General features: G+C 46.4%; 1 long non-coding RNA gene across 2 annotated transcripts; it reads right to left on the bottom strand.

Annotated features, from left to right (window-relative positions):
- Window positions 1-1,170: 1,170 nt before the first annotated feature.
- LOC136545892 (uncharacterized) lies at window positions 1,171-4,812 on the bottom strand. Of its 2 annotated transcripts, none has more exons than XR_010781180.1 (3): window positions 2,428-4,812; window positions 1,771-2,136; window positions 1,171-1,497 (listed from the first exon to the last, which is right to left on the bottom strand). It is a non-coding gene; the product is annotated as an uncharacterized lncRNA (long non-coding RNA). The 2 variants fall into 2 exon arrangements; XR_010781181.1 differs by having other exon boundaries at window positions 1,771-1,968.
- Between the last annotated feature and the right edge of the window lie 217 nt (window positions 4,813-5,029).

The following is a 5,029-nucleotide window of genomic DNA, read 5'->3' as shown; positions in this document are numbered from 1 at the left end:
AATCACCAAGTCCCCAAAAAAAAAAGAACAAGAGCAGACGAAAGAGTGTGAGCAAGATGAAAATGATTGGGGGAAGGGGGAGTGCTGTTCTCACTATATCCTTTCCCCGATAAAGGACAAATAGTACCAACATCTTTAGCATTGCTAATTTAACCATCTCATCAACTGAACGGTAAACATTGTTGTCTGCATACGGGGTACAGTTGCCATCATCTTCAATAAGCCAAACTTGATGTCTAGGTGCAATATGCCCCAATACCCCAATATACCGAACCATCCAAGTTGCTAGCCTCATCCTTCCTCAGCTTTTTCTTGAAATTCTTAGATTTTCTAATATCTGGGCAGCTTTCATCATCATCCCCTGATGTGCAGGAGTCCCTAGGCATATACTCACTATCAATGCTTGACTTATTCTCTGTTCGCAAAAAAAAAAAAAAAAAAAAAAACAAACTTGACTTGTTCTCCACATATTTGTTTACTACGAGCTTCCATCTCCTTTCTTTCCTCCACTGCCCTCCAATTTCCAACTACCTCTTCCTTCTTGCTTAGGCTATTCTTGAATTGCCTGACCAAAGTCACCTGCTTCTCTATTTGTTCCGCTTTCACTATTTTTTTTTTCATTCACAGGTTGTAAATTTGTAATTCCTTATCTTTTGTTCCCTCGTCCTTTGAAGCATTTTCCATCTCATCCTCATAGTCAGTACTCCATCCATTCCAAATTATAAGTCGTTTTAACTTTTTTAGTTTATCCATTTTTTCTATGCATCTAGACATACATATAGTAAATGGATGTACCAAAAAAGTCAAAACGACTTATAATTTAAAATGAAAGGAGTATATATTTTTTTTGGGGGGGGGGGGGGGGGGGGGGGGTGCATTTGCACCCACAACTTACTACTTACCTTTGCCCTTGTATGCAACTAACTGCATATCAAATAGAATCCTTTCTCGAATCTAGAAACTTGAATTAAATTATGTACTTGTTCAAATGCCAATATCAGGACTAACATACTCCATCCGTTCCAAATTATAAGTCGTTTTGATTTTTTTTGTTACATTCATTTTGCTATGCATCTAGATATAATAATATATCTGATACATAGCAAAATGGATGAATCAAAAAAGTCAAAACGACTTATGTTTTGACTTATAATTTGGAACAAAGGGAGTAATATTTACATATTAGTGATTTATACACAATAACTTTTGTTTTCAGAATGTATTAATAGTGTGGATACAGAACAATTTATAGTGCACCATTACTGGGGTCGTTGGCATGCAAGGAACCAGAATTCACTAAGCGACTTGAATGTAGTAGGTCAGTTTCAGACAAAATCTTGTGATTAGAGTTTCCTTGGAATGGAAGACTGCCCATCAGTAGAACATGCAGAAGCACCCCCAGCAGCCCCTATATCTATACCTTTTGCGAGTAATTTCCTAGTAGAACCTCAGGTGCCACATATGCAGTACTGCCAGCAACACCAATCTATTTCTGACCTGCTCAAGGTGAGGAACATATTAATGAGCATCAAACCTGCAGCTAGTGGAGTCAAAGAGATGATTCAAGAGCATCATCTAGTATTGACCTAGATGGCTAGATGTAACTCTAGCCAGAGAACACCACCTCAAGTAAATACATTTCAATAAAGATCTATCGATATTAATTTAACATAGCAGCCAGCATGGCTAAGTTAGCCTAAAGTTCTCCAAATCAAAGAGTAATCTGAGACAGTAAAATTCAATGAAGTAAAAACAAGTTATATAAGTTACCTCAAGAACTCATGTAGTCACCATGAGAGTGCAAACATTGCCATCGATATTCACTTTGTGATGTCGAACTTGCTCAAGCAGCTGGTGAATACACTCAGACTCAGCTGGGTGGACAGCATCACTTTCAGCAGCTTCTATAAGAAACTAACATCGGCAGCTTCTCCTCCGCTGCAGCTCAAGCAGCTTCGAATTGCAAATCTATAAGAAAAAAAAAACATCGACAACTTCTCCTCCACGGTCTTCTCATACTGTAATATTTGTGGCCAACTGTGTCTCTATGCCCAAACAATTATTAGTTTCTCACATTTAGTCTTACTGACAACCTCTGATTTACTAATGGCACTTGTTCGAATGTTATTTGGTGACCTGATCATGAAAGTAAGAAAAATGGACTGATGTATAGTTAATTAGTTCAACACAGAGAAACAAAGAAAAATCAATCTTAACATGGCCAAAGCAGTAAGGCCTCAACCATACAAAAGAAACTGCCACTTTCTCTTTCTCAAAATGTAATCATGGTTGTTGGAACCCATGTATGTAATGATCTGTTACTGAAATGGACTTCCCCTCATATGTATCTAATGATCTATTACTAAAGACAAGTCCATTTAGAAAGTTTCAGTTTAGAAGATTTTATGAATAATACAATGTGTTTACCATATTAAGAGGTGGCTCGTTGTCCTGAAATACTGTATCGTTATTCTTCCATGGGCAGAATCAATTGCATCAATGCTTGACTTGCCCTGCATACTTGCTTATCAGAAAGTTCTCAGCAGCTCGAAATTCATCTTCAGATGCTTCCCTGCTGATTCCGAGACGCTTATATGGATACATCACATGGATTCTGGGAAAGATAACTGAAATAAAATCAAGCAGTCAAAACCGGTGCTCAAGGATTATTATAACAACTGTTACAAACAACAAAATCAAAAGGTCAAGCATAGGTACATGCGATCTATAGAACAAAGTGGGGACAAAAACAGGTGATATTGATTATGCAAAATTACTGGCACCCTACATACACGAATGTCAAGTGCAGCAAACTTGGCAGTGACAACACTCAATGTTTATGTAACATTAATTATTCTGGAAAACAAGTTACTAATTTGATGTTCTTTATAGAAAACCATACCTCATGTTTATTAAAATTCAATATGAAAGAAGTGACACATCATCTCATGTATATAAACTAATTATGTAAGATTCTCTTGTCATAGACAGTTGCTCTTGAAGCCATTAACTTTAACTTGGGATGGAAATTTGGATAGATAGTTTGTATCTTTTCTAGGGTGATAATATTTTCTAAAACAATTGAAAAGATAGTGTGCCGCTAGAGGCGAAACTTCAGACAACTGGCAAATTCATCAGAAACTGAAAGATGATATATTCTGACCAAGTAACCATCAAACAATCATTTTATTCAGCTTCAGTACTCACAACACATTTAGGAAAACACAAGGGGAGATAACATGACAATCTAGACAGATTCCTTGATCTTGTGCAAAAAATATGAGCCTTTTACCTGTGTGCCATTATGAAAGATGGTCCTGGCTTACAGGCCACTAAAAAGTTCGAACGCACCCTGATGCCACAACGCTAAACTTTCTTGCCTTCCATGCCATTCCGTCCACTTTTACCTCTAACCATGTCAAACAGACAGATGAAATGACCATGTTGCCCTACAGTGGGGCCCATTTGTCAACCACCCAAACCTTCCTCTTTTTTCTTCTCTTCCGTGTAGCAGCGCCGCCCCGGCCGAATCGATGGTGCCCGAGAGCCCGACGCAGTGCTGGGGCATCCTCGGCCAACGCGACTAGCGCCCTGGCCACCGCTACCAACGTGCGGGCGAGCTTAGCTCCGCCCCAGCCGCCGTGGGCGAGCTCTGCCCTGGCTGCCGCGAGCGAACTCCGCCCCAACGCACGGCGGCGAAGCTGCTGCCGTCGCGCGACCGCTTCTGCAGCTTGACGAGGCCCTTGAGCGCTGTTCTGGAAGGTGGGCGAGCTAGACGCAGGCGAGGTTGCCGTTCCTTGGCGTACACCGCGGCCGCACACGACGTCGTCGTCTGGGCCTGGGCCTTATCCATGGCGGCGACGACCTCCCCCTGCGCGGCAAGTGTGGCGCCCGCCACCCGCGTCCGCGGCACCGCCACTTGTGCAAGTGGACGCCCCGCCGTGCTCTAGAAGCCACCACGAGCACCGGTCGAGCCCATGTCTGCCCTGCCTCGCGATGCTCGGCTATAAAAGCCAGAATGCATCCGCATTGGCCACCCTCTGCATCTTTCAAAATTTGCCACGAGCGAGCCTTCTCATTTCGATTCCATGTAGCAATGAGTGATTAAGGTTGAAAGCTAGCTCCTGGAAGCAATCCCGTCGAGAACGATCAAGGGTAGGGGTTGTATTGGCTGATCCCATCGCCGCTGTCCGCCATGGCCGCAAAGCCAAGAACGTGCATGGCTGGATTTTTCCATTCCTCTCTTGGTCATCGTCTCAGTATCCCTGACGCAGGTGGCGGCTCCACCGGCAGAGGCGGCGCATGGCCGCGCCAGCCACGCCACCCGCACGCATGGCGTTCAGCGAGGCACGGTGGGCCCCGAGGCGGCATGCAGCCGGCCTTTAGGAGCAGCGTGGCCGGCCCCCAGGCACGGCGTGGCCGGACCTCAGGCGCAGCTCGCGGCTAGCTCGGGGGCGGCATGCGGCCGTCGTCCCGCAGGGCGCGGCGCGGCTCTCAGCCGACCCCGAGAACGGTGGGCACGCGCTCGTGGTGGCACCAGAGCACCCGACGTGAGATGCAAGCAAGGCGGGCGTCCGAGGACAGGGCTCGTGCTAGCAACTGGCGCGCGGGCAGGGGTGCGCTCAGACGACGAGCGCCTCCGGTTCGGCGGCGCGAGCGAGGGCGAGGAGATGAACATGGAGACCGACCCATCCTTGGCGCCATCCCCGTCCCCGTCGTCGTCCCATGCTCCTTCCGCGTCGGCTGAAGCAGCGAGCGCCAGGCCTCAACTCGCACTGCTCGTCTTGAGTAGGAAGAAGGTGTTGGAGTCGCTGACAGGATGAATATGGGCCCGGAGAGGAACCCGCTCCCCGGCAGGTGGCGGTGGCGCAGATGGGCCCCGATGGAAAACTCGTACCTGTTGCAGCAGCCACCACGGCGAACGACATCGAGCTCTTAAACACGAACGAGGCAACCTCAGCCGCCGAGGCCGCGGACTCGTCCGGCCAGCAGGAGGAGAACGGAATGAGCACAGCGGCAGACCGCGATG

This window comes from Miscanthus floridulus, chromosome 3 (assembly GCF_019320115.1).
Source record: "Miscanthus floridulus cultivar M001 chromosome 3, ASM1932011v1, whole genome shotgun sequence".
NCBI classification, from domain to species: Eukaryota; Viridiplantae; Streptophyta; class Magnoliopsida; order Poales; family Poaceae; genus Miscanthus; species Miscanthus floridulus.
Note: the sequence above shows the minus strand (reverse complement) of the source record. Positions and strands in the feature narration are given on the sequence as shown.